The sequence below is a fragment of the Momordica charantia genome, unplaced genomic scaffold, assembly GCF_013281855.1.
Source record: "Momordica charantia cultivar OHB3-1 unplaced genomic scaffold, Mcharantia_2.0 BLBB01000106.1, whole genome shotgun sequence".
Taxonomy (NCBI): Eukaryota; Viridiplantae; Streptophyta; class Magnoliopsida; order Cucurbitales; family Cucurbitaceae; genus Momordica; species Momordica charantia.
This window is the reverse complement of record NW_028275262.1, coordinates 1-17,756: the sequence shown is the minus strand read 5'-3', so window position 1 is coordinate 17,756 and position 17,756 is coordinate 1. Positions and strand designations below refer to the sequence as shown.

Sequence of the window (17,756 nt, the reverse complement as noted above, 5' to 3'; positions counted from 1 at the left end):
ATTTTTTTTTTTTTTCCTGAAGACTAAAATACTTAATTAATATTAATTTAAAAAGAAAAAAAAAAGCCGGTTTTGTCGATTTATTATTGGGGTTGTGTGTAAAGAGGGTATTGCCAAAATTTGGAAAAGAGAGACCGACAGTGAATCAATTATTAATCACTGAAAGAGAGGTGAAGTGCCTTTAAATAAATAAAAGTGGAGTGGGCCATTCATGATTCATCTTCCTTTAATCACTATTATTACTCTCTCACTTTCACCATCCTCTTCCATTACTGAAATCTATTTTTTAAAAAATCTATACCGTGTTGATATTAAATTTTCAAGTCGAGTAGAATAGAACAAGTCATGTGAGAAGGTTTGTACATAATAAACAAATACTCTGATGCTTGAATTAATTTAAAACTTGAATTAATAAGTCGATTCTAGACAGAATCACCTATACTAAAAGTGAGTACATATTTATAAGAGTCGTAGAAGAGACTGTTTGTTACATCCCATTGTCGAATTTGTTATACAATTGTATGAGTTCGTCCTTAACATTCAAATATTTAATGCATTTATTTGTAGTAGTTAAAAATTAATGCAAGAAGAAGAAAAACTAGTTCCCATCGGTACAAAACTAGGAGACAGTTTTTTCAAATTCTCACTTTGAAAAAAAATATGTATAATCTTATCCCCTCACGAGAAGTTATCTACTTTGAAAGTGTTAATTTATGAAACAAAACTCATCTCCAATTGATGTTGAAATTTCCCACCCCTCCTCGGTTGGAAAAAAAATATGAAATTACACATAGAATGATAATGTATAGCTAGGGAAAACAAACCAATTACTATAATTTCAGTTGAAATGTTTTTTTTGTTTTTTTCTTATTTTTTATTTTTAATTTGTGAGAAATATAATAAGTGTTTGGTAACTCCTCGTATTTCTCATTTTTCATTTTAAGAAACGTAAATTTTGTTTACAGCAAAATCAAGGATCCGTTTGCTAACATTATCGTTTTTTTCTTGTTTTTTTAATAAAAAATATATAATTATATTTGGTAACTATTTTTTACACTTGAAAAAGTTGCTTCCAAGCTCGGTGAATCACTTGAACCCTAATACATTTTTGGTGCTATGGAGCTAGACCAATGATCTAATACGTTTTTTTTTTGTTTTTTCAAAGGAGGGTGGCTTCCATGCCCGCCTTTTGGTTGTCATCGTTGGATCAGTTTCTTTTCCAGTAAGTGATTGCTTGGCTTTTTTTTAATTTTTTTTATTGAAAAAAATAAGTAAAGTCCATTATGTTGGAAACATAAACTAGTAATAAGAAACTTGTTTTTCTTATTTCCAAAATTTATATACAATTCTAACAACGTTTCAAAAAATAATATACATATATATATATATATATATATATATCTGTTAAATGTTTAAGTTTATCAATAAAATTAAAAGCAATAAATGAGAACGTTCTTATTTCTTATTCATAATTCCAACCTTTTTTAAATACAAGTAAAATTTTTATCTATAATTCTTAACTTATAAAATTCATAATAAATATTAAACAATAAATATGACATATATTTTTAATATTTTATATAAAAGATTAAAGGCTAGAGAAATGCATTCTTTTTTCTAATACAACAAATTAGAAAAATGAGAATTTGAACCTCCAACTTTAAAAATAGATGTCAACCAACATAGAAAAATACATTTCTATTTTTATTTAACGGAAACAAAAAATAGAAATCGAAATAAAAAACATTATGAATGGTCCTCAAATTTCAAATATGACAACTAAAGGTTGACCCAGACAAATTTTCTATCATTCTAAACCTAAACCTACATATATATCCCAAAATAGACTTAGTATTATATGGTAACTCCTTGCTAAAATCTGATGTTAGTGCAAGATTCGAGGATAGGAATCCGTGATTCAACAACTTGGGTTTATAATTACAATTTCGTAATTTGGCTATATCTTTATATATATAGTTTGCTTCTAGCTTAATAGGTGACATATTCGGAAAAAAAAAACAAAATAAAGCTTAATAGGTGACATGCCAAAATAAATAACTAAGGCTAAACATTTTTAGTTACATTTTCTCTAAGTACGTTTACAAATTATATCAATTTAATCTTTCCTTTAAAAGACTTCACAATATTCTTTTAATGGAGTGTTTTAAAGGTATGATAAATACACAATTCATTGTCCTAAAAGACGTTGAATACACTCTTTACCGTTATATTTTTAGATATGTAATTTTAAAATTTTAGATATTAAAATATCTTATTTAGAAGTAATCCAGGTCTAAAATATGACTGATTAATGGAACAAATACAACAAATGAGGTAATATCAAAAATACAAATACTCTCAAGCATCTTGAAGAGATTCTAATAATTGAAAATTATTGCTAATTAATCACCCTACTCTAACATCCTCAATTAATGACAAAATACCAAACATCTTGATTTTTTATTTTAGTTATTTATTTATTTTAAGGAGAACCAAACGTCTTGAATATATGATATTTATTCGGGAAAAAAATAAAAGAAAAACATCCTAAATAACTTTGTAGCCAATAATTGGTGGGAACCTTAAGGAATGATGTGGCCCTCTTATTCATCATCTACGTTTCTACCAAATAAATATTATTTAATGTGGCTATCATTTCTGTACTAACGAAAACAAATATATATATATATATATATATTATGTATTTATTGGTAGATTATGAATGTTTATTCTTAAGAAAAAAAAAAGTTTATGTATTTGTATATTGATTGGCATGGATTCATTTATGAAGGGAGGCACGTAGGGCAACAGCTAGCCGGCAACACAGTGAATAGGATGCCCAGCCGAGGGGCAAGTTCCATTGCCTTTGAATGCAGCCACGTCTATTTTCAATAATTGGAAGCATATATTGTATTTTATATACCAGAAGAAACAAAATTATTTATTGGTTTATGAATGAGCCTTGGAATATTGAAAACTTTAATTAATCAAAATTAACAAGTTTTAGAGAGAGGTTTGAAGTGAACTTAGATGGGCATTAAAAGCCTAGTAGTAGGAAATTAAATGGGGCAGTTGCCACTTTTGCAGGGGTTGGCCCACTGTCCTAAAAGTTCAGAAAAAGCCAATAAACCCATGATTTCAGGGTTCCTAGGGATTAACACATATATCTTCAAACAAAATTAAGAATCGAAGTGTCAACATTTGAAGCCAAATATCTTAAGGTCAACTTCCAATTTTGCTGATGCTATATTTTTTGAGTTTCTAAACAACTTACTAATAGAATAGTTGGTGATTGGACCTGCCAACACAGGGTTGATTAATGTTGTCCAACGAAACAAAATTGTGGAACTCAATGAAACATGGGTTCTCTACAAATATTTTTTTACATCATTTTAATAGTCTTTTATCTATTATTTAAGCTGTCTCTTTTCCCTAGCATTTACCAGGGGGTAAAAGAAAATATTTATATCTTATCAGAGTTGTTGGACTTTTATTTTTAACATTCTATTTCAAATTTTGAACTTTCTAAATATTTGGTATCAAACCTAATACATATGACTGAATTACCAATCAAACATGGTATAAGGCTGAGGAATAAAAGACAGAGAGTTAGGTTTAAACACAAAGGGAAAGCCCCACCAAATTCTGGTGAACTTAATGAAGATTTAAACAATCATACACCGCAGTAACAAAAATCATACTGTTGAATGATAAAATTGCAAGGTAGAAGATTTTCATTTTCATAAATCATTTATGCAACTTGTTCTAAGTTGGGTCCACCAAGCATTAGGAGGACCAATAAATGCAGGCAGCAGATGCAGAAAAAAGGACCTCACGTGTGGTTCAAGCTAAAGTTTGGCACAAGTACAACAACCTATCTAGATGAGAAATAAGATTGCCCAAGTCTTGAACACTGAAGGCACATTTTGGTCAGAAATGGCACTGGAAAAGGAGCCAGAAAAAAAAAGGAAAACTTAATAGTGCAAAGCTATAAATGGGAACAGTGGTTTCAATGGTGTTAGTTTCTGTGTCAACATCCTGCAATAATTCAATGACGACTCCAAGGAAAGATATGTAAAAATGAGCCGAGAGAGGAATCCGTGTCTGCAACCAAACTACCCCACCTCATAGACTCAGTTGCTTTGACTTGTTCGTTGGATGACAGCCGGACGGCTGAACAACCGCTCCAATTCAAATCAAAATTTGTCCACATCTCCTAACTTCTAAATCAACTGCTTACAATATAGAAAAGAACAGACAAAAATAGAGTTTTGACCCTGCCAGCTAAAGCTTGTGCCCAAAATATTGAACTTTTCAGTTTTCTTTTCACCTCTACATCTAAGGCCGATCTATCTAATCTTGATGAGTTGTTGACGGCCAGCCCAAAAATTTTGAAGGGTGGGCTTTTGCAGTTGTTCACGCATGGACCCCAATTTGCCAGTCGTGTGAAATTGGCATCTAGTGGGTTGCATCTTCACAGTGACAACAAGATCCAGAAAATACAAACACTACCAAACATATACTTCTATTCTGGAGGTACGGTTTATTGCCCGTATAAGCCAGTGATTGAATTGAACCAGAGAAAAGAAAAGGATTCAAATAAGTGCCTTTCAAGCATCAAATCACAATATGTAGCTACTAGCATCTAACTTAGGTTCCCCCTTGAATCCTAATTTTGGAAAATCTGTCCCCTGATTAACCTAAAATTGCGAGGTGACTGTTAAAGCAAACCCCTAAAGACTTGAATTTACTATATGGAATGCTCGGCATTAAGAATGTGTTTGGGATATAGTTTTCGAGACAGTATTTTCAGATGATAAAATTTTCCAACAATTGCGTTTAGGAAATATACATATAAAAGATAGAAGCACCTATAAGATATAAGAATACAAATGGCTCATTGGTGTTGCATGGTGTCCCAAATAGGATGAATAGTGAATTCTACGCTGCGATCAAAGTTCTAATGAGCAGAAAAGAATAGTCTTATTGAAAAACGTTCCTTTCTTTTTTCTGAACTCAGAGAATGCACCAAACTTCCAGCATGTTAACAAGGCCATGGTAAAAATCAAATTGCTGTAGTTTGCTTTCTAGTCTTAGCTGCACATTAGTTTAACAAATGAGGAATAAAATCCCAAAATCAATATATAATGGTCTACCAACTGATCTTCCTCCACTTTTTTTCAGCAGAATATCTGTTCCTGATGGGTGAAAAAAATCTGATTTCAAGAGAACAAAAACTATACTTAATAAAACATTGCTGAGGAAAACAACTAAGAAATTGATACATGGTGCACCCGTTTGCAACTTGACATGTGGAGTGGAGAAAAGCCATGACCGTGAAGATATATTTTTAAGATTACCATTCTTGACGTGTATAGACCACTGGCGAAGCGCACATAAGTTCATTAGTTTCCCATGGCCGCCACTGGCCCACTTGGCAACAGCAACTGTATCATATCAACAGAATTAGATGGGTTTTTGGCCGGAATGGCAAAAAAAAAAAAAAAAAGTTTTCAGTAAATCAGTTATATAATGACGCAGTCTACAGAAGCAAAAATTTGGAAATCCTTGTTAGGAAAATGGATCCGCACATTTACCAGATAGTCTCCTCTTCATTAACGGTATTATATCCTCATTTGCCTTCCAGCACAGCAAAAGGAACTCCTATCCGGGCATAAAGACCAAAGACATTCACCCTTCACAGCACAAAGAAACTGCTGCCCATTGATGCAGAATGTGCCAAGACCTCAAGAGGCATTACAAAACAACACAAGTTACTGCATAACTCATAAGATATGATGTACAAAATAATTGGATAGATTTCCAAGTAATAATTGCCATGTTATGTTAGTTGCATCAATCATGTGCAATTAAATTCAAGCCAATAATGGATTTTCTCTTATTCACTGATGCCTGTGATGCCTGCTCACAGGTAAATTAAATTAACTTTAATCTGATCCAAGCAAATATGAACTTTTTAACTACCATGGGCTAGTCTGGAGGTAAATAAATGCCAATGAAAGAAGAATAAAGGATTGCGAAGGGTTTCAAGCCATTGTGGCTACCGACCTACGATTTAATATCCTACGAATTTCTTCCTTTTGTGGGACTAGTTTTTTTAGATGACATTGTATTTTCTTTCATGTTTTCCAATGAAAGTTTGGTTTTTCATTAAAAAAATAATAATAAATATATATATATATATATATATATATATATATATCCAATAAGTTTATTTGACATTCAAATATAGTAGGGTCAGGTTGTTGTTTTGTAAGATTAATCAACATGCATACAAGTTGGCCCGAATCCAATGAATATCAAAAAACAAAACAAAGAAAACAACTTTTTATGTCAAAAATTAGACCCTTTAGTGACCACATTACTTCGATAATAGAACTCTACTAGATAGACAACATGCTCTGGTAAAAATATTGTTGAGGAAAAACCTGGTAGATCTTTGTTCAATGAGGAGATTGTTAAGTTTGTGACAAAAAGTGGTCAACACATCAGTTATACGCAATGAAATTTGTGGTTGAGTTTTATTGATAGGTGGTATGCACATGAACATAAAATTTTACTCGCATAAAAGCAAACTCTCAGTGTGGTAGGTAGTGGATGAATAAATGACTATCTAAGTAAGTACTCTTCTAACAGTGCCTCGTTCTAAAAATTGTGGAAAGTGTTCAAAATAATAGTTATGCAGCAACGAGCATCTGATTTTGAATAACCACATTGGCCAGATACCATTTTCTTAGAACCTAGAGTTCAAACAGTTACATCTCTTAAAGACTTTTTGAGGCTCGATTTGAAACATTGAATCTTATATCTGACAATTCTAGACGTTTTGGGGGATCTAGATGAGAGAGATATTCAATGTTTCTGCTGCCTCAAGTTGTGACTAGCTGTGAAATCGATTTTTGTTTTGACATATGATAATGATATTCATCGTTGTTCAGTCTGTTATCAAGGTTGGACACCTTTTCTGCATGAATAATCACAATTTGATTTGGTAACATACCAAATATACTGGTATTTAAAAGAACTGCCTGAATACTATAACACAGGAATCCCTTTGGCCGGTCCCATCAATCTTGGGTAGTGTTAATACATATAGTTGAAGTTGTTTAAATGATCAATTATGTCTAGCCCGAAGTTACTGAAAACCAAAAAGAAAAAAGGAAAAAGAGTTCCCAACAAGTAGAATTCGATTAACCAAAACTCATCCAAAAAGTACCTCCTATTAACTACTTACCAGACAAGTTAAAAGAAAGTTGATCACATATCTCCCGAACTTTATAACGATGTAAACTTAAATCTAAAAAAATGTGATGCATCTGAAATAAATAAGAGCGTATTAACAACTTACCTGTTCCCTCATCCACCATTTGGTTCGCATATTATTCCTCTTTTACAGAGGGAGTTCATCTCTCTCAGATAAAACAGCAAGCTATCTGTCTTTAATTTCCATTGAGCAGTTCATCTCAAGAGTGGATTCCTGGATTTAAACGCACCAACAATAAAGTTCTTGCTCGCTCCATGAAATTTTACGCCGTAATTGTAACTGCCGTGGGATTCGTAAACCAAATGACATTGCATTTTATTAGGCTCATGATTTTCCACTTTATCCATGAACTGCAAAAGTAGATATGTAAAGATATCAGTGATGGCTCGATTGACAAGACACATTTGATTTAAGCTATCCATGTGATTTCGATTTCCTCCACTCACTTTACCTTCAAAATAAAATTAATCGTTCTACCCTTTGCTTGCCCTGTTTCCGAAACTCGCCTTCCGGTCATATGCATCATTATTAATTTAACTAGCCACAGCTTCCGGGGAATGTGTATGTTTCTGCGCCATGATTTTAGATAAATTATGATAATCCACTTTCCTAGAGACAAATTTTGACCATATCCTATAAACTCTCCCTTCAAGTAAATGGATAGTTTAAGTAAAACAAACTGTAGGAATGAAAATGGGGCGATGAACGAATACGAACCTCGTAAGAGTACATGAATCCTTCTTCGGACCGAACTGAACTGAACTGTTTATTGTCCCCTCCAACTCTTCTTTTTTGCTTCTTTTCGAGCATGGTATTGACGTATCGGAGATGGAGAACGAGCATACATGGAACTTAGTCGTCGAATTCGAACAGTTCCCTCGAGAAGATGAAGCACGGAGGCTCGAAAAAAGTTTACCTCTCCCAGTTATTTGGCGACTGGCGCAGCACAGAAACACAGCACCAAATCTTGTCATTGTTTATTTAAAAAAGCCCTTGCTTTCACAATAGATAATGAGAGACCCCAATTCCTGCAATTTTGTTATATATTTCTTACTTCTTTTTTGTAATATGTTAAATCGGGTCATTTTCTTTTCCTAGTACATTGCTCCTTTTTTTTAGGTAGAACACGATATTTTCTTTTTTTAGTATACCATGTGGGGTGAACATTCGAACTTAGATACATATCGGTTTCAATTATCACCGAATTATGCTCGTTTTGGAACATATCGTAAATTAGAATATTGTATTGTTCATGCTTACATGCAAGTTTTAAGATGAGAACCATGATAATTTGACAAGGTATCTTTCATTTTGTATAACTACGCAATTGCATCACATATTTTAAAGTTATGTGATAAAACACTGGTCAATTATATAATGTGTTAATTTAATAGCAACTACAATTAAGTTGTATGTTGTTTTGTTGAATATTTTTTTCCCCTTATTTCAATGCTGGCAGACTTGGTTAACACATTCATCAAGCCGTGTCTCAAAAAAGAACCTCCACCACTTGAGTTACCATGTCAAAATGTTTGAAAATTCAATATTTGTGGACACAATAAAATAGCATTATTTACATTTCAACACGACATACTAATCGTCATTAATATGAAATAGACGTAATTTACAGAATAATAAAAAAGATACGTCAGCATAATTATAAATATACTTATCCTAACCAAACAAAATTGTTAACCTAACTCTTGTGTATTTTGCTTCCAATACATGTAAATAGATTGATAATAAATTTCGATCAATTGATTAAAATAATTTAATGAATGAATTTTCATTGTCATCAAATTAATATTTATTATTTTGATCATAGTTTTTATAGTAAAATATCAATATCTCATGCCAAACCGAGCATAGTTCGAGTGGTTAAGACACATATCTCTGATTAATAGGTCATGAAAACATAACTCAACTGGTTAATATATTATTTACCTTTTCTAGAATTAAACGTTAAAATTACCTCACTTATATCAACTATTTATAATATAACATAAAAAAGGTAGCTTATCCCATATAGATCTAAGTTAATATTTTTTAATGCCAAAAAATGCAATTGCTCCAAATTGGCTTATTTGTGGATTTCCCAAAATAGAGGACGGGAGACTTTCTAGTGGAATTTTTGATTATCAATACATCTTATTTCCTCTTCTTCTTGTTATTATCTTTTGAATGCGAATTTGATGGTAATTAAAATTTGTTACCGTGAAAAAACAGGAGGAAAATGTTCGGTTATTAAAAAGGTTAAAAGGCAGGTGTCTTTGCGAATTACCACGTCAAGGTAAGTTACGTGGTTAATTACGAATTAAGACTGGCAGCGCCAACTGGCCCCGTTATCTGCAAGAGAAGAGAGGAGAAACTTCTCCGGCCTCCGCACAGAAGCCAGGACGACAGCGCGTAGATTCGTGTGATACACTCGCCCATTCCACAACGGCCCCCACCCGCTACTGGCGATTGAGCCTCACGCGCGCCATCGCAAAGACTGTTATCAACAACTCCCCGTCGTTTTACGGTTTATTCCATCCCACCGCCACCACGATCAGAAAAACCGTTGAAAGCCGCCAACTTCCCAGTGCACGACCACGCGCTTCGTGAGGTCGGTACCTTACACGATGGTTCGGGTTGGCATGACGTGGCGGTCCTGACTAGGCATTGGGCAAGGAGAAGTAGAAAACGGAGGGTCAAAATTGCGAAAAGACACGAACAAGAGGCGAAAGTTCCATTCTGAAGAGCGCTTTCTCTGCGTTTCACCGGAGCGATTGCATTGCACCACCGGAATCAGGCGGAGGCGGGTTGATTGCGCGGGGGAGAGGGGTTGTTGTGGATTGTCTTTCTTGAACCGACTCGGTGAGTCCGGATCGGGAGACCTCGGGAGCGAGGAAATGAGTGGATGGGATAGGGTTAGACCATCTAGTTCGAGATTTGGGCGCGGAAACTCAGCAATGCAGGAGAGGACCACCTCTACTACTACGGTTCGGCTCGGGCGAGTCCAGCCGCAGGCCCCAGGATATCGTACCATCTTCTGCAATGATCGCGAGGCCAATTTCATTGTCAAATTCAAGGTATGATTTGTTGATTTATTTTAGTGTTTTAATGTTTTGGTTTTTGACGTATAGATACAAGGCGGACTTTGATTTGTTTTGTTGGAACTCCCGGAACTTGGCTTTGGTCCATCTGTGGAGGGAAACAAGAAAGTTTCATGAGCGAATATTTTGTTGCTCGATTTTTCTTCAGCCAAGATTGTCTAGTCTATGCGCTCATTGGCATGTCTAATTCCAAAGTTTCTCTCCCACGACTTACTTTGTTTGTCCACCTTTTGGTTCAATGTATAGAAACTTGTTTTCATCTTTGTTCTGTAAATTTGAATGGCTGCCAATTTGATATTGTTTACAGGGGAATTCTGTTTCAACGACTAAGTACAACTTCTTCACTTTCTTTCCGAAAGGGCTGTTCGAACAAGTAAGTAATTTTAAGCGTCCCAAGTCTATTACTGTTTTGTTACTTGGTTGCCTGGATAGGCTTTTTTGTCAAATTAGAAGTGGCGAATGATTGAACTTAGAAGAAGTTTATTCAAAAGTCGTTGCGGATGTCAAGTAGTTGATGTATAAGAAGCACTAGTATTTTACCGTCGCAAACTGGCGTGGCAGTTACTTATCATACCCATTGTTCCGATAATATGGTGCCATGGAAACGATAGATTTAATATTTTATCGCTTTGAGGAACGTTTTATCGCTATTAGGAACTTGAGGATTTACAGGGGAATGGGAAACCATGCTCCTTAAAGAATTTCTTCTGTAATTATCTTTAGGAATAGGAATATCTTGGAAAGTTAGGTTCATACTATGTTAGTTTTGTTTTTGTGAGTTCAAATGATGGGATTGGACTGTTGGTATTAATTACTGGTTGTATTTTTGTACTACTATCTATTAGTCAATTCATTGTCGAGATCACATTAACACTGTTGGTAAAAACCCTAGAATAAGTGTTAACGTTGTATCTGCAATTTTTGAAGTTTTAACTGTTTCTTTAAATTTATTTTTACGAGAAAGCAAAATTGTATTACCCCAAAAGAACTCAAGAAAAGGATGGGAAGATAAACATCTTTCAAACCTAGGCTGAAGGAGTTACAAAAAACCACTCCAATTGGCATTATTTGAAAATTTTAAAAGTTACAAGACAACTGTTTCTTTCATTATCCTTGCTTCATTGTTGTTTCTGCTTGTTACAACTTTTGATTCTGCTATCATTATCACCTTTTTAAACATTACATGTCTAAGAAAGTTCTGTATTTTTTTCACTGACAGTTCAGGCGTGTGGCTAACCTATACTTTCTTACCATCTCAATCTTATCCACCACACCTATCAGGTTAGTTAATAGATGGAGAGGCGTGTTCGCATTTGGTAGCATCCCCCAGTTACCCTACACATTGTTTTTTAATAATTGTTTGATATGTAGAAGACGTTATGTTGGTTGTTTTGGCTTATCGTTATTGTTATCAATATTTTTCTGGAGTTGACATAAAAAGATATTATTGCAGTTAAAATTTTTTTATTACTAAATGGGACACCATGGGGACTCATGAGATCCGTATTGGGTGATTTAGTATTTTAGCGCATGTGGTAAGTTCCATAAAAATCATAGCTACTTGAAATGGAATTCAGATTTGTTGCAGTAGGATTTTGACAAATTAGTTGATTGTCAGTTTGCTTGAGAGGAAACAAACGGTCTGTTAGCAGATTGTCAAAAGGCGGGCTATGGTTTTTCCCTAGGACAATAAAGAACTTACTTTACCTTGTTTTTGCATTTAATTCTTTTTACAGCTTGTTTCATGATCAGAAAATTTGAAATGTTGCTTTAAAATTTTATAATGCATCTACTTGTCCATTTTTTTAATCATTTGATTTTTATTTTGTTTGAGACTTATGGTTATGGTATTAAATTGGGTTTGAGCAACTGAATATTAGTTAATGATTAGCTTTTTAATTATTTGTTTTAATTATTATTCCTCATGCAGTCCTGTGCATCCAATTACAAACGTGGTCCCTTTAACTCTGGTTTTACTTGTCTCTCTCATTAAAGAAGCATTTGAGGACTGGGTGAGTGCCATACTGTATGGTTGCCTTTCAATTATTTTGACTCGGACGTTGAAATTTTTACGAAACAGCCTCTATGTATTATATATATAAGGTGCTTTGAATGCATAACTTCTTTATTTATGTCATAACATTTAATCACGTCATGCAGAAGCGATTCCAGAACGATATGGCAATTAATAATAATACTGTAGATCTGCTGCAAGATCAAAAGTGGGAGAGCGTTCCTTGGAAAAGGTTGCAGGTTGGGGACATCGTTAGGGTGAGTGCTATTTTATTTTATGGCTTTTATCAACGTTTTTTTTTTCCTATCTAGAACTTGAATATTTGACAATAAAAACCCTATTATTTGAAGAACAGGATTGTCATCGGATAGGAGTTTGTTGCCCTCCTTTATCATTTGGACTATGATATTTCATTTTATGTTATATGTAATTTCTTTGTTACATATTGCTATATTGTGACTAGGTTTTAAAATGTAGTGTTTTCTTCTTCAAAATATTTTTGACAATGATCTCTCACTCTGTCTCTCCTACCGTCCTCGTTCTCTTTCTCCCTTCACATGTTGTATGGTCGTGAGGTACGGTGGAAGGGGTAGGACTATGTAAAGGCTAGAGCGATTGGTTCTCTCTTTTTTTTTTTTTCCCTTTCTTTCTTGCTGAGAATATATTACATAGATATAGGATGAGAATTTGAATCTACAAGACTATAATTCCTTTGTGGAAGTATAAGTGGCTTATTCACTGAACTTTGGTCATGTTGGCAGGAGTTATGCTAGGTTGACTGAATATGGGCGATAGCTTCTTTGCTCTCTATAGATTTTGACAAAAATCTTATTGAAGAAAAGTTTTAATGAAAACCAAGGTTTTATTAAGACAAGTGAAAGAAGATGAAAGAATATAAATAGGTTATTCAAAAAAGAAGAAAAGTCCACTATAAAAGGAGCTTGTACAATGGAAGCACCCTATAGGTTACAAACAAGAGTTTCTGTCTCGGATTTACACTCTCTACAGATTGGGTCCCCCCCTTGTGTGACTTTTAACTTACTTCCACTGGGATAATGTCATTGATGCAGGTTCGGCAAGATGGATTTTTTCCTGCGGATCTTCTTTTCCTTGCCAGTACAAATCCGGATGGTGTCTGCTACATTGAGGTTCTTCCTCTTTCCATCTTAATTATTTTGTTTTAATTACCTTAGTTTTTCCCCATTTTTATCCTTTTAAATAATTGCTGATCCAAATTCTAATAATGGTGAAGAATCTAGATTCAAAAGTACAAATATTTAGTTTTCTGTTTTTGGCTTGTAGACTGCTAATCTGGATGGGGAGACAAATTTGAAGATTAGAAAGGCCCTGGAAAAGACCTGGGATTACCTGAATTCTGAGAAGGCATCAGAATTTAAAGGTTCAGATTCTACATTGATTCTTTTTGTTTTCATGACCACTTTTACATCACGATTATGCATTTTGTGACTTCTTTACGGCTCTGAAGTTGACTAAATGTGAAAACTATGACATAATGAATGCTATGCAAGGACAACTGGTTATAGAAGTTGGCATGGAGGATGGGGTAGCTGAACATCTCTACTTAATGAACGTTTAATGATGTGAATGAGAAGCTGTTAATTAGACTCTTTATGATAATTACTCTATAGATTCAAGATTGTCAAGAAAGTGGAAAATGTCCTCTCTAAGTTTAATTAGCTGTCTCAAGGTATGGATGGTGTATCTCTTGAACCCATTGACTATTTGATATTAGTTTAAATTGTTTAGTTTTTTTTTTATTCTTTGCTTTCCTGTCCTCCCTTGAAAATCAATGTCCTTGAACGTGAAAATAGTCCATAGTCCCATGCGTGATATCATTTCATTAGCTTTCTTTCTTCATTACTAGTATTCATAAAAGATGTTAATTATTTTTTACCTCTTAAAACTGCAGGTGAAGTACAATGTGAGCAACCAAACAATTCACTCTACACTTTCACCGGCAATGCTATTATTCAGAAGCAAACATTACCTCTCAGCCCAAACCAGCTTCTATTGCGAGTATAAATTTATTTATTTATTTATTTTTTCCATGTATGATTGGAATGCTTTATAGTAGTTTTTGGGAGGTGCTTTTCGTTGCCTTTTTGTGGAATATAACCTTTCTATGTTTCTTATCAAAAACAATTTTTCTTTTTCCCTTTTAATCCTGCAATCTGGCTTCTTGCTGTTGGTGTGTTTTATGGCCCTCAAATAGTGGATTTTGGTCCAATTAAATAGGTTGGCTTTTCCACAGTAACCTTTAGTGTGTGAGGGTAACTTTTGCTTTCATTGTTATTTATTTTGTGATTTATTAGTTGTGCTTTTAGAAAGTGCTATCATGTTTGCTACTAACTTTTATGCTTTCTCAATATGGTTTTCAGGGATGCAGTCTTAGGAACACTGAGTATATTGTCGGGGCTGTTATTTTTACAGGTCATGAAACAAAGGTCAGTTATCCTGTATCAATTGTGGACATTAATGGATTCATATGACAATATTATTATGGTTTAGGTGCCGATGGTAATCGTTTTGATTTCATTCTTTAATTTGAGTCTAGACAGTTAAAAATCTAATTTTTTGAATGAACTTTTGTCAAGGTGCTTGGTTGGTGTAAATGTTTTTACCATCTACAAATTATAACCTCAATGATGAGAGCTTATTATTCCTAGTCTTTTGGGGTTTCTTTCCCCCCTTTGTAATATTTCATACCTTCAATGAAATATTTGTTTCTCATGAAAAAGAAAAAAAAAATAAGGTCTCAGCAAAAAATTAACTTGAACCAGCGATTGCAATTTCATGGGATGCCTAGGAAGGACATTAACGTAAATGTTTGTGAGGATAAATGTATATGGAAAAAAATTCATTTCAATTGGTTCTTATCAAAAGAGGGGAAAAGAAAAGTAAAAATTCACTTCGTGAGCTCCTTATCAGAAAGAACCTTTTTTTTTTTTTATAAGATTTTCAGAAAGGACTTTTGCAACTTCTCTCCATTTTTATCTTTGCACAGTGGAAAGCCCTTTATTGATTTCATTTTCTTTTCTACTAGGCTCAGACATTGATTTCCCTTGCCTTTGTAACTACTTCTGATACAAATTAGATGCAGCTTTTTTTTTTTATATATAAAAAAAAAGAAATGGATTTACATTGAGATATGTATCCTCGATGCTTCTAACACGTGGAGGAAGAACCGGCTAAATGAGCTTCAGTAACGGTGAGTGAGGGGATTACTGTGTTCTCAGCTTGGAAAGTGGGTAGTTAAAGTGATTACGGTGGAACCTAATTAGACTTTTAGCCTTACGAATTGGGTTGTGAGATACCTGATAGAATAAAGGAATGGAGAGTACATAGTAGCTGGACTGGGAGAGTTCAAAATACCTGTCATATGTACCTGGCATTCTTCCTCTCAGTGAAAATTCAATAGAAAGTTTTATCAACATATTAAAAGTGGATATATAATAATTGGTCTGCTTTGTATACCAAGCGTGGTAATGGTGGTAAATCTTGGGGTGTTTGGAGATATCCTTGTAATTTTAACCCTTGTTGCGTCTAGGGGTCGCAGCCCATGATGCTGAGGGAGGCACCTTGATACCTTGGTTATCAAAAAAGAAAAGGAAAATCTATAATTGACCGTTTTCACCAGGAATGTTACCTTTCAACCCATTCTACGAGCCCTTCCTTTTTTAACATCTTGCTTTCCCCTGACCTCTTAACTTACTCTTTTTATTATTAGTTTTGTTCTTTTCATGGTCAAACCTTGCAAGTTTTTCTAGATGATGCTGCTTTTATGAATTTGTTTGGAATTAATAAATTTGCAGGTTATGATGAATGCTATGAATGTTCCCTCCAAAAGAAGTACTCTGGAGAAAAAAACTTGACAAACTTATACTCACACTTTTTGGTACGCTCTTTGCCATGTGTTTGATTGGAGCCATTGGCAGGTATGATAAGATTCATTTCCTTTTGTTAATTTATTCCCTACTCATACTTTTTCAGTTTTGTCCTTGATGGTTTATTCTTTTTCTCTGGTATCTTGGAACTTGTAGTGGCGTGTTTGTAAACCAAAAGTACTACTACTTGGCTCTTGATAAGGGAGGGGAAAACCAATTTAACCCTCGCAACCGGTTCCTGGTAACTTCTTGTTATGGTTAATGTTTGTCTCTATTTTTCTTCATCTTATTTTTATGTTCTGTTGATTCTGAATAGTGACTTCCACAGGTTGTCATTTTGACCATGTTTACTCTGATTACTCTGTACTCAACAATAATTCCTATTTCTCTTTATGTTTCCATTGAGGTGGGTATTTCAGTAAATTAATCCTGTATTAGTAATACACAGATTATTTTCTTGGGGATTTATTTTTACTCAATCAAATTTTCAGATGATTAAATTTATTCAGTCAACACAATATATCAATAAGGATTTAAATATGTACCATGCTGATAGCAATACCCCTGCACTAGCTAGGACTTCCAATCTGAATGAAGAACTTGGACAGGTAAATATTTACTTGACCAAATATTTCAGAAGCTATATGGAAAATCAAACCTTTTCTCAAAGATGGTACTTCAGTTGTTTTAAATTGTGGCTTTTGATCAGGTAGAATACATCTTTTCAGATAAAACTGGTACTCTTACCAGGAATCTAATGGAGTTCTTTAAGTGCTCAATTGGGGGAGAGATTTATGGCACTGGTATCACTGAAATAGAGAGGGGAATTGCTGAGAAGAATGGGATGAAAAGTGGAAGAGGTTTGTGTCTCATAGCACATATGCAGTGGTGATTATCTGGACTTCTGACAAACCAATTCAACTTAGAGAGAACATTTTTGCAGGTTATATATCAGCTGATGCTGTACAAGAAAGGGATTTAATTTTAATGATGCTAGGCTTATGAGAGGGGCATGGGAGAAACGAGCCCAATTCTGATCTTGTAAGGTATTAACCATTTTAAATCAGATCAAAAAATGCGCATGGTCCGTTTGGAGTCTGGGCCTGTTAACAACCATGCATTTTTGTTTTTTATTCTAAATTATGCACGTTCAAATTAACATTTGGGGGACCATCAAGTTCCTGAGGTTTTAATTACCATCAAGTCCTGAGGTTTTAATTATCTGCAAAATTATATGGTTCTCATTGAACTTGTGATTGTTCATAACTCAGTTTATGGCTCTCTCAATGTAATATTTTGTCTTGTTCTTACTGTTGGTGTAATCCTCAAGTTCCCCCACAAAAATTTTGGTTTTACCATTATGATTAAGACACCCAAAAGAAAGCAGGAAAGATCTCGTATGTTAGACTTTTATCAAGGATAATAGGATTTGCTGCATTTTCTTTGTTTTAATGGGG

At 34.1% G+C, this 17,756-nt stretch overlaps 1 long non-coding RNA gene and 1 pseudogene across 6 annotated transcripts; one reads left to right on the top strand and one right to left on the bottom strand.

Annotated features, from left to right (window-relative positions):
• Positions 1–5,024: 5,024 nt before the first annotated feature.
• LOC111019226 (uncharacterized) lies at positions 5,025–8,296 on the bottom strand. 5 transcript variants are annotated; one of them, XR_002602509.2, is made up of 5 exons: positions 8,003–8,296; positions 7,737–7,854; positions 7,370–7,635; positions 5,598–5,746; positions 5,025–5,447 (listed from the first exon to the last, which is right to left on the bottom strand). It is a non-coding gene; the product is annotated as an uncharacterized LOC111019226 (long non-coding RNA). The 5 variants fall into 5 exon arrangements; XR_015787719.1 differs by having other exon boundaries at positions 5,598–7,635; positions 7,737–7,894; positions 8,003–8,292; XR_015787721.1 differs by having other exon boundaries at positions 5,592–7,635; positions 8,003–8,292.
• A 1,357-nt stretch (positions 8,297–9,653) lies between these two features.
• On the top strand, positions 9,654–17,159 carry LOC148207682 (phospholipid-transporting ATPase 3-like; annotated as a pseudogene). Its single transcript, XR_015787722.1, has 14 exons — positions 9,654–10,356; positions 10,688–10,753; positions 11,600–11,661; positions 12,311–12,392; positions 12,541–12,651; positions 13,465–13,542; positions 13,697–13,793; positions 14,325–14,431; positions 14,794–14,859; positions 16,228–16,350; positions 16,456–16,540; positions 16,628–16,705; positions 16,791–16,907; positions 17,009–17,159. The product of XR_015787722.1 is annotated as a phospholipid-transporting ATPase 3-like (transcript).
• Positions 17,160–17,756: the final 597 nt, after the last annotated feature.